Source organism: Lissotriton helveticus, chromosome 8 (assembly GCF_964261635.1).
Source record: "Lissotriton helveticus chromosome 8, aLisHel1.1, whole genome shotgun sequence".
In the NCBI taxonomy this organism is placed as follows: Eukaryota; Metazoa; Chordata; class Amphibia; order Caudata; family Salamandridae; genus Lissotriton; species Lissotriton helveticus.
This window is the reverse complement of record NC_136069.1, coordinates 1,397,637,153-1,397,654,612: the sequence shown is the minus strand read 5'-3', so window position 1 is coordinate 1,397,654,612 and position 17,460 is coordinate 1,397,637,153. Positions and strand designations below refer to the sequence as shown.

At 42.9% G+C, this 17,460-nt stretch overlaps 1 protein-coding gene across 2 annotated transcripts in view; it reads left to right on the top strand.

The window, feature by feature from the left end:
• Positions 1 to 17,460, top strand: part of NRIP1 (nuclear receptor interacting protein 1) — a 140,683-nt gene that overhangs the window by 109,086 nt on the left and 14,137 nt on the right. Inside the window, exon 1 of one of the 2 annotated variants that reach the window (XM_078658352.1) lies at positions 617 to 746. The exons of the other annotated variant lie outside the window; for it this stretch is intronic. The gene's annotated coding sequence lies outside the window, so the exon portion shown is untranslated. Of the gene's footprint in view, positions 1 to 616; positions 747 to 17,460 lie in introns of those variants that run through there. 2 annotated transcript variants of the gene reach the window in all.

The following is a 17,460-nucleotide window of genomic DNA, read 5'->3' as shown; positions in this document are numbered from 1 at the left end:
GTAATGGTGAGTGCCTGTTTGTCTGGTTCCATGAATCCACGTATCTGGTTATGAATCTGCCGGGTTTTGGGTGTCTAGGCGCGGTACTGTGTATCTGTGTGTGACTGCATTTGCCTCAGTCTATGTATCTCTTTGCACCTGCGTGTTTGTATATCTGGTTATGGGTCTGCTTGCGAATCTGTGTGTCTGTGGGTCTTTTGCTGCGCGTGTTTGTTATAACTGAGAGTATGTTTATCTTTGCATGTCTGTGTGCGAATAGCTGTTTGTGAATCTACGAGTGAATCACTGTGTGTCTCTGTTATGGGGGTGCCTTTGTATCTCTGCACTTGTACCAGTTTGTGTCTGTGTGCGCATCTTGAATGTGTCTAAGCATGTCTCTGTGGGTGTGAGTCTGTGCGTATGATTGTGCGTGCGCCTGTGTCTGCACGTGCCCCCCTGTACCTTTACGTCTGACCTTGCCGCGTGCGTGAGTGCGCGTGTTGCGCGGCTCCCGGTGGCGGGGCGCAGCTCTGCTGGAGTTGTAATCCCGTGCCCTTGTGCGCGCAGAGCTGATTAGTGGCAGCGGTTATCTCGGCAGAAGACGTCCTGCCCTCCTGCCTGCATTGGTCGGGACCCGGGCGTCAGGGAGCCAAGTTGAAGGAGAAAGGAAGTATTTGCCATTAGTATTCCGTGAAAGCCGCGCTGTCTGCAGAACAAAGTAATTGCTGCCTTGTACCTGCATTTGGCACCGCTGCTGCGAATGAAAGGTATGGTTTGAGGTCTGTTTTTTTTTGCTTTATATTTCTAACGCTCCAGGAAATTTAGAACTGCTCCAACTCTAGCACGTGCTGTCAGTTTGGATAATGAGAAGAAACAAATCCTAATGTGTATTTGCGTTTCCTCTTTTTAAACTTTTGTACAGGTTGAATCGTGCATTATGTGGTTTTGTATTTTTTGCCTTTTTCTTCCTTTTCCGGGTCCTTGACATAATCCCCCAAATGCTCAGACACTTAACACCCCAGCGCCCTGCCTGTTTTTTTAACATTTACAACTGTGTAGTTGTAGTAGGTACAAACAGGGGTTATGGAAAAACGAGATCTGGATTCTGCTGCTTATTTGTTGACTAAATACACTGTAATTCTTTTTGTATTTTAAATCACAGTTGCAGGTGCTATCTGGTGGGCTGTTTGTTGTGGATACAGGGTAGAAAGATGCCCGGTGAGACATTCATACCATGCAGAATTGGAGCTTGGAACGGAAAGAGAGGGTCATGTCCCACCCCATCACAATGATCCCTCGTGCGATTCCTTTGAGTTGTCGCGTGCACTTAGGAGCCTAGCAGTGTACTCTGCAGTCACCTTTGCGCACAGTGCTGTGCACATGTTGCTTACCTGTTAACTAATACTTCAGAAATTTGTGCCACTTTTTTTTGTTGAAGAGGTGGTGTTTGCAACTTTTCTGTAATCCTGATGCTTTCTCCAGTAGTCTGGAGGGAAATCTGGACACCTTTCATGTTTTCAGATATACCACGAAAAATGCTGGTGTTATCTAGTGACAAGCAAATCTAGGGATATGTGTGTGTGATTGATAGAGGATGTTGCATGATTTAGGAAAGTGTTACCTGTAGTGGGCTGGATTAATTGGATAATCAATATTTTAATGATCTTGTCCGGCTTTGCTCCCACCATATATGCCTGGATCAAGAAGGGCGGGTAAAGCTACTTTTCTCGCATCTATCGTGAAGTTCTATGAAATTCTTAACAAAAGTTTACACTTTCCTGATATTTGAATGAACATCTTAACAATTATGACCATTTTCATCCAAAATGTATACAGAGTAAAAAAGCTCTGAATATTTGCCATTGTGCATAGAAAATCTATACCCAAGTTAAACATTGTTGAAAAAAAAACCCCTGCATTTATTTTCCATATCTGCAACTATTGAATGGAGTGGAAATTTTCTTGCAAAGCCATGAAAGATAGTATTAATGTGCCGAATAGTTGCAAGCGGATGTAGGCGAATTTAAACCAGAGAACTTTGCAAACTTCCTGAATTGCGAAAATCTGTAACTTTGCCAAATTTTGCCAATGTACACATCACTTTCTAGCTGGGATGAGAGGTTCACTTTGGGACCTGCCCATGTCCAAGTATATTACTGTGTATACCTTTCTTCATTTGTAGTTGCTGTGCTTGCCGTGACAAGCTATGTGTGGTAACGATTTATGTATGATGTGCATGTGTTAAGCAGTTTCTACATATTCAAAGTGCTACCAAATTTAGCTCAAGTGTTCGATCAGGACTCAGCAAATATTACATTGCAACATGGACTATAATTAAAAGATAAAATGAAAGTTAAAATTTATTTGATTTTGTCAGTATTAAAGTTGAGTTCTGTTGGGACGGCTTTGATTGGATCGAGTTGAACGCTGTTTCTGTTTACTCTCGGCATCCGTTTGTGTTCCATCAGCCAATTTATTCATTGGTGAATTGTAACTTGTAATTAAAACGGCTCATCATCTGCAGTACAGAACAGCCTGTCTCGTGTGGTAGCTAATGGGTACATTTCTGGGAATGGCTGTCTTCGAGGAAATCATTTTAGAACATTTGAAGCGTGACGTCATTCAGTGGGCGACTGGAAAAAACAGACTGGCGTTCTAATAATCCATGCAGAATTGCCAGTCTGTTTTTGTGACTTCGTGAGGCACCAATAAATATAAAAGATACTCGTGTTAAGCTTGCTGAAAGTTGAAATGTTAATTTTTCAGGATTGCTTGAGTAGTAAAAATGAGTTCAAATCGTGCCCCATTTGATGCCAACATTCTTACATGTTTGTGGCTTGCTATGGAATGTCAGGTCACTTTAGAACATGCCTCCGCTCTATCAACCACAAAATCTTATTCTAAGAGCTGTGCCCCTGAGTATTTTCCTCCTGCATGATGCACTATATGTCAAGTCAGTGAAAATATAAGTTAGTTCTTCTTAAGTTTGCAAGGCACTTGTGCTCTTGAGCTGAAATAAATGTGAGATTTTGCAGTCGGGTGTGCTTGTTGAATGACAGTGTGTGAAATCTAACCTTATTTAATATATACATAAAATTCAGCATTTATTCGGTTGTGAAAAAAAAAATTCAGCATTTGTCACCACGACTTTTGATCTATGAAGTTTCACATGGTTGGAGAGAATTAACTTGGGTCTGTTGTCATACCATGAGTAAAGAGCAAAGTAAGTTGGAGCGTCTACATGAAAGGCAGGTTTAGGGTTCTGTTGGACCATATTTAGTTATTCTTTGTAAATGTATTGTTAAATCGGTTCCAGACACGTTTTAAAAAAAATTAAATGATGGGCTCCTTGTAAAATCATTATAGATGCTAGTGAGGTTTATAACGCGGGAATATAAACTCTGTTTATTCCACATCATCACATAGGAGGTAATTACAGAATCAAACAATTTGACCTCAAACACTTATCCCGCCTGTCAGTTGGACAACTGAGATGATGGGCAATATTAATGGTGTTTTGCTCGCATGAAAGTGAAATTACTGGAGTCTTACAGGTGAACCTGCAGATTGCACAATGATCCCACCCATGATTGCACTGTCCACTGTGCTAACTTGCTAGAATTTCCAGGGTGCTGACATGTCACAGGTGTTCATTTAATTTTCTTAAGAGCAGGGTATGTGACGGAGGCATGCTCATGAAATCATGGTCAAAGCCCTACCCATGATCATTTAATGCAAACCTCCAAGCGGCATGCAAGGCTGGAAGACCGTAGCTGTATAAAACTTTGCCAGAACTTCTTTTCCGGATACATGCACAAAAATGCAAGTCTGAGCTTCAATCCTGAAACCCAAGAGTCTGGCTTTTGCTAGAACGCCAGGTTTACCTCACTGACAAACTTCCAGTCATGGAACTTGTCAATACCTGGCAGCCAAGGTATCTTCCCAGAATGTCTGGTCAGGTTGCCTGCCAGAAACTTAATCAAGTTATCTGGAGTTTTTGTAAAGCGTGTGTTACTGATTTTCGGCCATTACAAAGCCTTTCTAGCCATAGTAACCTACTAATTTTGGTCTCTGGCTGTGGACAAAAGATATTTTTTTCAGATTTGTCCTGAGCCCATTACACTTCCATGCAGTGCCCACTGGTCACAGCCAGCTGCACCCATTCGAAACCACGGGACTCAACCTAGACCATGCCCAATGCATGCACTTTGGTCATGCCCGGTTTCCACTGTTCTCATTTTCTTCTGAGCATCACCGTAGTGCCCGCTTTGACTATGCTCTGTCCCACCACCACCTCCAATTCCTTTGATGTGTAATATTTTTGTGTGTGTGTGTGGGTCTTTTGCTGGGTTCGTGTTTCTCCCCCAGCTACGCGAATTTATTCGTGGGCTGGTGGGAGAAGCATGAGGCATGGAAGGACTCCAATCAGGGATGGACTGAAAAAATTCTTATGTGGACTAGGTATATAGATGACCTGTTCATAATTTGGCATGGTGACCGTCAGTCAGCAGAAGAGTACATTACAATCTTGAATACTAACACCCTTAATTTAAGGTTTACAAGTACTATCAGTACTACCAGTATCAATTATTTGGATTTGGAAGTGTTTGTACATAATAACATCCTGCAAACCCGCCTGTATAGAAAACCTACGGCGGGTAATGCGGTTCTACACGCCAACTCGTACCATCCCAAAAGTCTAGTGAGAAATGTACCTTATGGCGAGTTCCTACGTCTAAAGAGAAACTGTTCTTTGGACCAGGACTATAAACTCGCCATAAGGGAAGCACAAGAAAGGTTTGAGTACAGAGGGTACAACAACAACCTCCTCAAACAAACTAAGACTAAAGCCTCTGGGGTGAACAGGAGGGACCTCCTGACTCCTAAGGTGAAAGAGAAGGCACCTGACGAGGTACGAATGATAACAGAATTCAGTACCAAATCAGCGGATGTAGTTAACATCTTCCAAAAACACTGGCATGTACTCACTGCTGATAAAACGCTGAAAGACAGTCTACCAAAGAGACCTCTGATAACTCATAGGAGGTGTCCCTCTCTGGCAGACCACTTGGTCCATAGCCATTTTAAATCATCAGTCCTACCCATCAATGTGTCAAACGTGGTTGGCTTTTTTCCGTGTCTTAAATGTAAGGCTTGTAAATTCAGTGGCAAAATGCTGGAACATCCCAATCGAACAGGCGAAAGAAAACCTAACATCAAAATCAAACAGTTACTCAATTGCAATTCAGAGTATACTGTATACTGCCTGACCTGTCCCTGCAAGCTGCGATACATCGGCAGCACAATAAAACCAGCAAAACTAAGAATCCTTGAGCACATGCGGGCAATTACAAATAAAGACAAATCCTATCCTGTCGCCCGCCACTTTGCTGAGCACCATCAAAGCAAGTGGGAAAAACTTAGTTTTTATTGCATAGATCAGGTACCCAAATCAGAACGAGGTGGGGACAGGGAGAAATCCCTACGCGTTCTGGAGTCAAAGTATATCATCAGTCTTAAAACCATGACTCCTTGGGGGCTAAACAATAATGAAGAACTTTGGGTTCATCTTTAAGTCCAGCACTATGAGCATCAGTTAAAGACACCTATTTGCCCTGTTAATTTGTATATATAAAAATACTTTTCTTACAAAAGACAACCTGTCCTTACTAGAACTGTCTGCACTGTTCTTGAAATTGCCCATTCAGGGCTTAATAACAACCATCTTGCACTTTAAATAATGGGAGAAAAAGAACAAAGAAAAATACAATCCCCTAGTGCTACAAATGTAATACTTGAAAAAAAGTTATTCTTGCTGTGTATATAAACGAAATGAATTTTTGTACATATAATGGTTAATCCATATGTTTTTAATCAGCACTAAGCACTTTCACAACACTCGCCACTTTTTAGCCTGTAATATTAATGCTATTTGCACATTACAAGATGGCCACTGCAATTCTGTAGAACGTATGTCCTTCTTTTATGTTTATTAAATGTTAAGGGGCAAATGGCTTTAAAAATGGCGACATTAACCATGCACTGTGTTACACTGACGAAGCCTGTTAAGGCGAAACGCGTCTGTAAGGGGTGAGGGGGGTTTGGTGTTATTAAATCGAGAAACCGGATACCAGTGTGCCTGCCTTCTTTTTTCTGGAACCCACAAGATTGGACACAGAAACGTGCGTTTATATATATATATATATATATATATATATATATATATATTACTTCAGTTTCCTTCTCCCCACGATCCCGCAGATGAAGACACGGCACAGCAACAGATACGTTTTCACTTAATTTATTTACACACCATGTGCAAATGAAAGTGCATCAGAAAACAGACGGTCTACGCGTTTCGGCTCCTTGCCTTCAACTGGACCATAACGTTCTTCAATCTAGACCTGATTTAAATATAGTGCTGTGTATAAGTACCCTCTTACCTTTCTATTGTCATCTAGACCTTCAACCCTGCACAGTACATATTGGCCGGCTCATATTCGTGGCCATTTTGTATTTACAAGTTGCTGTAAAGTACTCATATTCAAACAAGCCTATACAAATCAAAATATTTACAATAGTATGATTGTCTTATCATAATACTCATTTCCCCACCCCTTCCTATATACAATACAAATCTAACAAAAGAGTTTTAACAAAAACCAATTGCATATCACCTTTTCAGTAAGGTACCATTCTCTTCTCAGGGTTGGCTTATTCCCAAACAATTTCTCAAGTTTGTCAAATTCTTTAGCCATATAAACATTCTCATAGATGTATGTACACCATTTTCAAGTCATAACAAATATCAAAATATTACTATCTACAATTATGTACACAATCAATTGGTCCTAAGTTGTATGGCCAATTACGCTAGACTAGGGTGGTGGTTATTTATGATATCTGTAAAGTACTGTATCAAGCAATTCCATATCCCATATTGTCTCCTGAGTACTATGTTTGTTATTTACCTTCCCTGATTTTATCCTGTATATAGAAGCGGTGGGGTTGCTTAATATATGGTTTGGTTAACGGTATGTGCTATTCCAGTATCCTACACATCTTTGTACATAATCCATCATTTTCATTATATACATTAATCAAAAAACCTCTGTAATGAAGAATTCAGTCTTATAATCAAAAACCTCTGTAATGAAGAATTCAGTCTTATAATCAAAAACCTCTGTAATGAACAATTCAGTCTCATAGTTCATATTCCATCAATATCTTTCTACAGATGTACATGTAGTTCGGCATCCAGATTGTGCCCAAACGGCACCTCCGTCCCCATACTCAATATCATTCTCGATTCAAGTCGTCTTAGTTGTACAGTTTGATCACCACCTCTTTCTGAAATTTTACTTAACTTGATCCCTGAGTATTTTAATAGGGCGGGATTACTCTGATGATATTTCGCAAAGTGTGTGGCCATCGGGTAGCATGGGTCCTTGTTTTTAATCGCCCTTAGATGTTGAAGTATTCTTAATTTCAGTTTGTTGATAGTGCTCCCGATGTAAAACTTGTCACATGGACATTGTAGTCTATATACCACACCTTTATTTATATATATATATATATATATATATATATTCACTAACAGGAAATCAGGCTCAGTGAAACCAATTTTAGCGTCCTCAGTTTACATTTGCGGTCCAAAATGTGCATATTGTGCTGCCGACTTGTTCGCAACGTATGTGGATGCTGCTCTAAAACACATTTTGACTCAGGAAAGGGAACTCTGTCCCCTTTAGTTTATGCCCTTGTGCCCAGTGGATAAGATCTGCTGTCTTCCCCCCAAGCAGGTCCCTGTAAAGGAATCTGCACAAAAGGCCTTCCAAACCTGCCAGTGGTCTGCGTTGAGCTCTGCATAGCAAATCTTATTCAGAGTTCAGTTTAAGTTTTCACACGGGTATATTTGAATATATTAAATTTTTGGGCCCAAATTTCACAAAATATATCTGCAACTGAGGTCGGATTAGCGATCAACAACGAAATAAAAATAGAGTTCCTTGTCTTCTGAATCTGATTGTATTGTTGTACCTGAGGATATGGTAGATGAAGATAATCCTTGAAGCTTGAAATATAATTGCGAGGCTTGTATGTGAATGGCAAGTCAGTGTTTTGTATATTTTGTGGCATGTCTGAAATGCAACTAAACTGTAATCTTCACAGTTTACGTAAAACATGTCATACCGGGAAACTCTTAATGTTAGTTAAAGTGTATTGATCATATTTACAGTTTTTATATATATATATATATATATATATATTCACTGAAAAAACCATAGGTTATAGACCATATATAGTTAGGAATTAGCATTTAAAAAGCCTTATTTTACTCACACAAAACCATTGAAATTCCATATATAGTTAGTTGCACTAACTATATATCGCGCACCTGCAATCCACTGCTGATGATGTCACATATTACATCATTCATGACATGGTCAGTGACATCACTGATGACATCACTGATGACATCTCAAATGACATCACTGATGACATCACTGATGACATCTCATTTGACATCAATGACCACATCACTGATGATATCATTCATGTGACAATACAATGCATCTCCTCACATTTTAATATAACCTCTGTTTCACCCAGTGTTAAATACAGAATATAATTTTTGAAACCATTGACACACCAATACTAGTTACTACATACGCACTCACTGATTCCTACGTCTACACACACCTTCACTCATTCACCCATACTATCATTCATACATACAATCACTCATCTTTACAACACTATCATATGCACTCATACACCTATACAGACACTCACAGTCTGCCACTCATCCATGGAGTTACTCACACACCTAGTCAGTCCTGTAAAGAATCAATGACACTTCCATTTTCTTGTCTATACAGTTAAACATAGAGCACCTTACATTTTCAAACATATACTAACACATACTTACCTTGTTATACAATCATTGATACAAGTACACATTGATCTGCACAGAGTCACACACCTCCCAGCCAGCCACACACACACTCAGTCTCCCATACAAATACTTGGACAATCAATCAGTAACCCATATAGTTAATCATATAGCTACTGATCAAAACATGCAGCAGTTTACAGAACAACAGACATAATGATGCACAAATTAAGACACTTTAGTCACTAACCCATGCACTCAGTGAGACACATTTAATCACTCACTCATGCATTCAGTCATGCACCTACTAAATCCTTTGTCCAGACACTTATACTTCCACTCATTCTTCAATATGTAAGACACATTTTAACTTTACAGAAACATACAGTCACTGGATGTTGTCATCAGTGATGTCATCAGTGATGTCATTTGAGATGTCATCAGTGATGTCATCAGTGATGTCACTGACCATGTCATGAATGATGTAATATGTGACATCATCAGCAGTGGATTGCAGGTGCGCGATATATAGTTAGTGCAACTAACTATATATGGAATTTCAATGGTTTTGTGTGAGTAAAATAAGGTTTTTTAAATGCTAATTCCTAACTATATATGGTCTATAACCTATGGTTTTTTCAGTGAATTTTCAAGGTTTTGTAAATGCTAATTCCTAACTATATATGGTCTATAACCTATGGTTTTTTCAGTGAATTTCAATGGTTTTTTAATAGCAAATATCATAAGCTGTCGAATGTCAAGTACGTGGTAAGTGAAAACATTTTCGTGTTTATGCACACTGATCTGCTTTGAATGGTGCCCCCCCCCCTCATTTCTATTAGGAGTACTCTCTCTTTGCAGATAGTGAAAGGTAGTTAACGCAGGTCTTTGCCCCCATTGTAATCCGTCGTGCCTGCTTCTCTCTCCATTTGATTCATTGTTATCCAAGTATTTACTGTTTTAGAATTAGTTCTCTTTGGTTCATTCTCTATTTACAAACAAACACAGAGTCGCAATACTCTGTTTAGTCTTTGCAGATAACGAAAAATCGTGTAAAAAAAAAGAAAAGGAATCGAGCAAAATCAGTAGGCCACTAATGGGATCTCTTTTTGACCTCGCTAAAATAGAAACATTAGGAACAACCCCTCATGACAAATACAAAACTAGTGAGATGAACTGAACTCCACACAATGATGGCTGCAAAACAGCTCTGCTCCGCCACCCACCCCGCCCAAAATAACGATAAAGAACGGCTGCCATGATTGGTTGCGGAATGACCACGACGGAGCTACGAAATGGTGCTGCTCTCATGCTAACCCCAGCTTCAGTCTGAAACATCCAGAAACACTGTAGACTACCAATTCGATCAGTTCCGGTAGCGCCCCAATGTAACCCGGTAGAGAAGAACTAGCCCTCCCCTCTTTGACTGATGGTTCTTGTTGCCTGTCCCTTCTGTTGTCATTTAACAGAACTATTTAGCCTGCTGAAAGGGGTTGTGTTCCGACCGCTGGTTGGTGGAGACATTTTGACTATATTCTGTACCTGCGTTGTCGCGTAATGCGTCATATGACGCGCCGCGTTAGCGCATCCGGAAGTCATCCGGGGCGCGCAGCGCGTAACGTAAGCATAACAAGTCATGTGACTTGTTAATAAAACTTTTCATTGGTTCATTTTACTTTTCTTATTGTAATGATGAAAGGCTTGGTCATATGACCTAAAAATTACGCTTTTCATTACTTCCGAACATTATTTTTTCTTAAATATATGTTATAATGTTCCAGGCTAATGTACTTTCCCGGAAATTTTACAACTGTCCTGCAAGTAAAATATATTCTTTTTTCGAGAAAAAGAGCGTTTCTTCGTCCCATGACGGAGCCGTTGAGCAAAAGAGGGTCGACCTGCTGTCTTAGTCGCCGATACGCCTGAATATGAGATTCTTATCGATCACTTTATGTTGCAGGAATAGAAAACACAACAGCCCTTGACCATTTATCTTTACTGCGTTCCTTCGTATTATACCTTTTACCCTTCATGTAATTGGTCTGCTTTATTTCACTTGCCTTTTAATGATTCTAAAACAGTGACTATTATTAAAAACTTTACCAATGTATATACTACTACCATGTTTTCTTTTAAAAACCTTTATTGTGAAAATTTCATTATACAAATACGAGCCTATAACCACGTGGGCCGGCCACGGAGCAAACTGTAATCGTATATGATGAATAGACATTTACACTGTAGAGGAACGTAACGGGCGGGCCATTAGGTTGCAAGAACTAAGGTGTCTAACAGTTACGGAATCGGTGGACGTACATTTTATAATTAAAATACGACAGGGCCAGTTACAATAAAATTATCTAGATATACATTTGCGGGCAAGTACCATGGGTGACGTTAATTCGAACTTTCAACAGTACAGTAATCAATAACACATCAGAACTTAATATCAATAGGGATGTCGAAATATTCAATCAATTCTCGTCCCCGCCCGCCATGTGCTTCAAAACTGCATACGTATCTCGTGATTTCAAGGTTCTGCAACCAGTACACAACAAGGAGTTACGAGTCCCATTTATTCTGGCGCCATTTTGGGCGAGGACGGGCAGGTCCAGGATATAGTCAAAATGTCTCTACCAACCATCGACTATGATGATGTTCATATGCTGTATTTATTAGAGTAACACTCAGATGTCCACATGAAATAAATTTGCCACAATCTAAACATGTCATTTTAATCTTTCCAAAGTTCTTCTAAATATTTGGGACCGTTTCCCTTGCCTCTGAAGCTCTCAGTGCCACTTCTTTGATGAATGTACTAGCAGGTCAGGGGTTCTCCTCCAAATCTCTCTTTTATGCAGCACTATAATTAATTGGTGCCACCTCTCCATATGACGATGCATGGTATAGTTACCACAACTATATTTTTTTTCGGTTCCTCTAGAGAGTTCATCGTGGCAGATGAAGCGTGTAACGTACCGGGCATTTACCTTTTTTTGCATGTACAGGAAAGGAAAAAAAAATCGAGCGTCCGAGTTCTAAGGTGTCCCAGGGCCATTTTAGTGGACCAGGCCCAAATCCAAAGAACAGGCCGCCATTTTGAGAGTCCTGTTGCAGCCGCCTGTCGCTGTAGCATCAAGAGCAGCCGAAACTCAGCTGAATGGCAACTGAAACGGTAAAGGGGCGCCCCACTACAGCAGACGAGCCAGGCCCAAATCCAAAGAACTGCTATCTCACAGGCTAATGGGGCGACCCACGCCGAGTTTCAGCATTGTAGGATGACCACACAAGTACAGCAACTTGCTAGACATCACCTCGGTGCCATCCGGATCTCGGCGCCCCACTGCAGATGAAGTGCCTCTCAACTATGAAACCACCACGGTGACATCCGGATCTTGGCGCGTTGTGCTGCCTTCGGCCTATTCGCACATCGGTCCGCTACTGACGCCATCTCACAGGCTAATGGGGCGACCCACGCCGAGTTTCAGCATTGTAGGATGACCACACCAGTACAGCAACTTGCTAGACATCACCTCGGTGCCATCCGGATCTCGGCGCCCCACTGCAGATGAAGTGCCTCTCAACTATGAAACCACCACGGTGACATCCGGATCTTGGCGCGTTGTGCTGCCTTCGGCCTATTCGCACATCGGTCCGCTACTGACGCCATCTCACAGGCTAATGGGGCGACCCACGCCGAGTTTCAGCATTGTAGGATGACCACACCAGTACAGCAACTTGCTAGACATCACCTCGGTGCCATCCGGATCTCGGCGCCCCACTGCAGATGAAGTGCCTCTCAACTATGAAACCACCACGGTGACATCCGGATCTTGGCGCGTTGTGCTGCCTTCGGCCTATTCGCACATCGGTCCGCTACTGACGCCATCTCACAGGCTAATGGGGTGACCCACGCCGAGTTTCAGCATTGTAGGATGACCACACCAACTTGCTAGACATCACCTCAGTGCCATCCGAATCTTGGCATCTCAACGCCTAGTGGTATCTTCCATACAAAAAATATTGTTACGCTGCCTTTGGCCCCATTCGCACATCAGTCCGCAACTTAGACATCACCTCGGTGCCATCCGGATCTTGGCATCTCAGCGCCTTGTGGTGTCAGTCAGAAAATATTGTTGTGCTGCCTTCGGCCTATTCGCACATCGGTCCGCTACTGACGCCATCTCACAGGCCAACGGGGCGCCCCACGCCGACTTTCAGCATTGTAGGATGGCCACACCAGTGCGGCAACTTGCTACACACCACCTCGGTGCCATCCGGATCTTGGCATCTCAGCGCCTTGTGGTCTCTTCTACACCGGAAATATAGTAGAAAATATTGTTGCGCTGCCTTTGGCCCCATTCACACATCAGTCCGCTACTGACACCATCTCACAGGCCAACGGGGCGCCCCACGCCGACTTTCAACATTGTAGGATGGCCACAGAAGTGCGACAACTTACTAGACACCACCTCGGTGCCATCCGGATCTTGGCGCGTTGTGCTGCCTTCGGCCTATTCGCACATCGGTCCGCTACTGACGCAAACTCACAGGCCAACGGGGCGCCCCACGCCGACTTTCAGCATTGTAGGATGGCCACACCAGTGCGGCAACTTCCTACACACCACCTCGGTGCCATCCGGATCTTGGCGCGTAGTGAAGCTGCAGCAGCTGCAAATAAGCTTCAGACAGTGTTACAACCGCTGCTCAGAACTCTCAACTATGACACCACCTCGATGCCATCCGGATCTTGGCGCGTTGTATTGCCTTCGGCCTATTCGCACATCGGTCCGCTACTGACGCCGCCTCACGTGCCAACGTATTTTCTCCGCATTTTATACCCTATGCCGCATAACAGGTCATGTGACTTGTTTATAAAACTTTTCATTGGTTCATTTTACTTTTGGTTTCCTAATGATGGAAGGCTTGATCATATGACCTAAAAACAACACTTTTCATTGGATGAAAACTTTTTTTTTCCCCCAAACGATGAAAGCCCCACCTTGTTTCTGGATGTTTCAGACTGAAGCTGGCGTCACCATGAGAGCACCACCATCTCGTAGCTCCGTCGTGGTCATTCCGCGAGCAATCATGGCAGCCGCTCCCCACCAGAAGCCTGCAGGAGTCGGGGCCCCCAAAACTTTTGATGAATTCTCAAGGCGGAGGGGACGCTTTCGAGAATGGGGTCCAAGACCTAGCAGACAAGCGTCCGATTTCCAAGGTGTCCCAGGGCCATTTCAGTGGACCAGGCCCAAAAAGGAAACAGCCTGCCGCCATTTTGAGAGTCCTGTGACAGCCGCCTATCGCTGCACCGCAAGAGTGGGCGCAACTCAGCTGAATGGCGGATTTTGACACAGTGGACCAAAAGCGGACGGAATGGCAACTGAAACGGTAAAGGGGCGCCCCACTACAACAGACGAGACTCCACCTGGAGAGGCCCGTTCACGCCGCCTCCCCCGGGGCGCTCCATGCCGTTATTCGGAGCAGCATTGTAGGATACCAAAACCAGTGCGGCAACTTACTGGACATCACCTTGGTGCCATCGTTCTGCTGCCTTGGAACTATTCGCACAACAGTTTGCTACTGATGACCCACCCCCCGCGACGCCCCACGCCGTTATTTGCTGGGTGGCAACTTACTAGACATCACTTTTGTGTCATCTAGATTTCGGCGCGTTCTGCTGCCTTGGAACTATTCGCACAACAGTTTGCTACTGATCACCCACCCCCCGCGACGCCCCACGCCGGAAATCTGGACGTTGTGCTGCGTTGGGACTATTCGCACAGCCGACCGCTACTTCGTTGTTTTTCTCTAAAAATGTTTATATGTTATTACTATTTTTGTTTTCTTGTATATATTTATAAATTATTAAAGTTTTATAATCTTACTACTTTGTCGGAGTGCTATATATTTTTAATGTGACACATAATTGTAAAAACTTTGATGTACAAAGAGTCATCCCTGGAATCTTCCGCTTCACGCTCGGTCCCCTCCCCAATCACAATACAGAATGGTTTTCAGATAATAGCAACGCTTCTGCTGTGACGGATCTCATCGAGTGTGGGCCTTGATCTACTATAACTCCTTTGAAGACGGGTGATTCTTTACAGCTGTGGCCATAAACTACATCTGCAGGGCTAGCTGATAGCCTAGGACCGGCCTGGACAATCGGACACAGAGGAAAAGGAGTGTCAGAGGGTGCGGTAGTGAATAGGGCGAAAGGGAGGTGTCGGGCGGGCACAGGGTGTGATTCTCAGGGAAGAACAGCGCAGATGGGGGGAGGTTTATTACCCATGCATAAAACAGAGAGCGGGGGTGACCACTGCCTGGGGGAGATGCTTGCGAGGGTGGGGAGCCATGCTAAGGATCGACAGCGTTCACAGAGTGGATCTGGTCAAGGCATCTAAAATGGCTGCCGTGCACGACAAAAGTGTGGCATTTGAAAAAAGACAAGATGGCGCACACAATGTTTTTCAACAATTCCTGATTTCCTTCGAATCGAACGTTAACAGACGTTGGGGCATATTACCAAAGTTAAGCGATATTTATCCCTAACGATGCATTGCAAAGATTTTTTTACCGTCAGAAATTATCGCAGATAAACCTTGCTATTATCAAGGTTTATCGCAAATACGATAAAAAACGAGCGCAATGCATTAATGTCGCTGAAAACTCCGCGATATTCATGCATTACCGAGCTAATGCTCTTAGCCATGTTATCCACCTCCCATTGGATAACATGGCTAAGAACTGCTCAGGGCAGCTGTTACTTTTTGGAGATATTCGCGCTTATCTCGAATATTTCCAAAAGTTGATAATAGGAGATAGCGATGTTAGCGACTGTTTCCAGTCGCTAACATCTTGGCATGCCCACTTTGCATGTCATTAGTGATAAATATCACTCACATGCAAAGTGGGACCCAAGATGGTCGCTATCTCCTACTAGCCGTCGCTAACTGGTGTTAGCAACAGCTAGGTAATACACATATAATTTTATCTCCGCGGAGCGCTGTTACAGATATATATCTTGTTTTTGAACGTTAATTTCTCAAAATGCACTGAAGCACATATATTGAGACATAGCAAAGGCACATCGGGCTACCAGTCCCTAATATTTTACCAAGTTTCGTGCAAATCCATTCAGCCGTTCGATTATTATTATTATTATTTTTTTTTGCCCCGCGGGGCCCTTTTAAAACCTCCACATCAAACCTAGGGGGTCAGCGAGGATCTACTATGCCCCCTTATGGTCATCAGCCGTTCGATTATTATTATTATTTTTTTTTTTTGCCCCGCGGGGCCCTTTTAAAACCTCCACATCAAACCTAGGGGGTCAGCGAGGATCTACTATGCCCCCTTATGGTCATTTGCCCCTTCGCTTTGGCCTCCTCTTGTCTCTCGATCCTACCGAGAGACAAGATGGCGGCCGCTACGTACTGTTTGGAATGTTTACAGACACCGGAGAGCCAATCAGCTTCGCTTCGCAAAGCTCCGTAACGCGAAAAGTACGCGAAGCGGTGCGCTGTTACAGATATATATCTTTTTTTGAACGTTAATTTCTCAAAATCCACTGAAGCACATATATTGAGACCTAGCAAAGGCACATCGGGCTACCAGTCCCTACAATTTTGCCAAGTTTCGTGCAAATCCATTCAGCCGTTCGATTATTATTATTATTATTTTTTTTTGCCCCGCGGGGCCCTTTTAAAACCTCCACATCAAACCTAGGGGGTCAGCGAGGATCTACTATGCCCCCTTATAGTTATTTCCCCCTTTGTTTTGACCTCCTCTTGTCTCTCGATCCTACCGAGAGACAAGATGGCGGCCACTACGGACTGTTTGGAATGTTGACAGACGCCGGAGAACCAATCAGCTTCGCTTCACAAAGCTCCGTTGCGCGAAAAGTCCGCGAACCAGAGCGCTAACCGGTCCGCTGTTACAGATATATATCTTTTTTTAAACGTTAATTTCTCAAAATCCACTGGAGCACATATATTGAGACCTACAAAAGGCACATCGGGCTACCAGTCCCTACAATTTTGCCAAGTTTCGTGCAAATCCATTCAGCCGTTCGGGCTAAAAGTGAGGCCAACCGCCCTATGGAAAACTCAATGTTAAAAACACGTTTTGGGACCCCCCTTTTTTCTCGGCCCCCACTGGACGAACCCCCCCCAAATTTTCAAGGGCTGCTCAGAAACAAAATGTGCCATTTTCCTGAAAATTTCAGCCGATTCCGTCCACAAACGCCAAAGTTATTAGACATAGAATTTTCAAAAAACCCATAGAGAAAAAATCCTAACTATATATACCTACCTTTTAAAACCTCCACATCAAACCTAGGGGGTCAGCGAGGATCTACTATGCCCCCTTATGGTCATTTGCCCCTTCGCTTTGGCCTCCTCTTGTCTCTCGATCCTACCGAGAGACAAGATGGCGGCCGCTACGTACTGTTTGGAATGTTTACAGACACCGGAGAGCCAATCAGCTTCGCTTCGCAAAGCTCCGTAACGCGAAAAGTACGCGAAGCGGTGCGCTGTTACAGATATATATCTTTTTTTGAACGTTAATTTCTCAAAATCCACTGA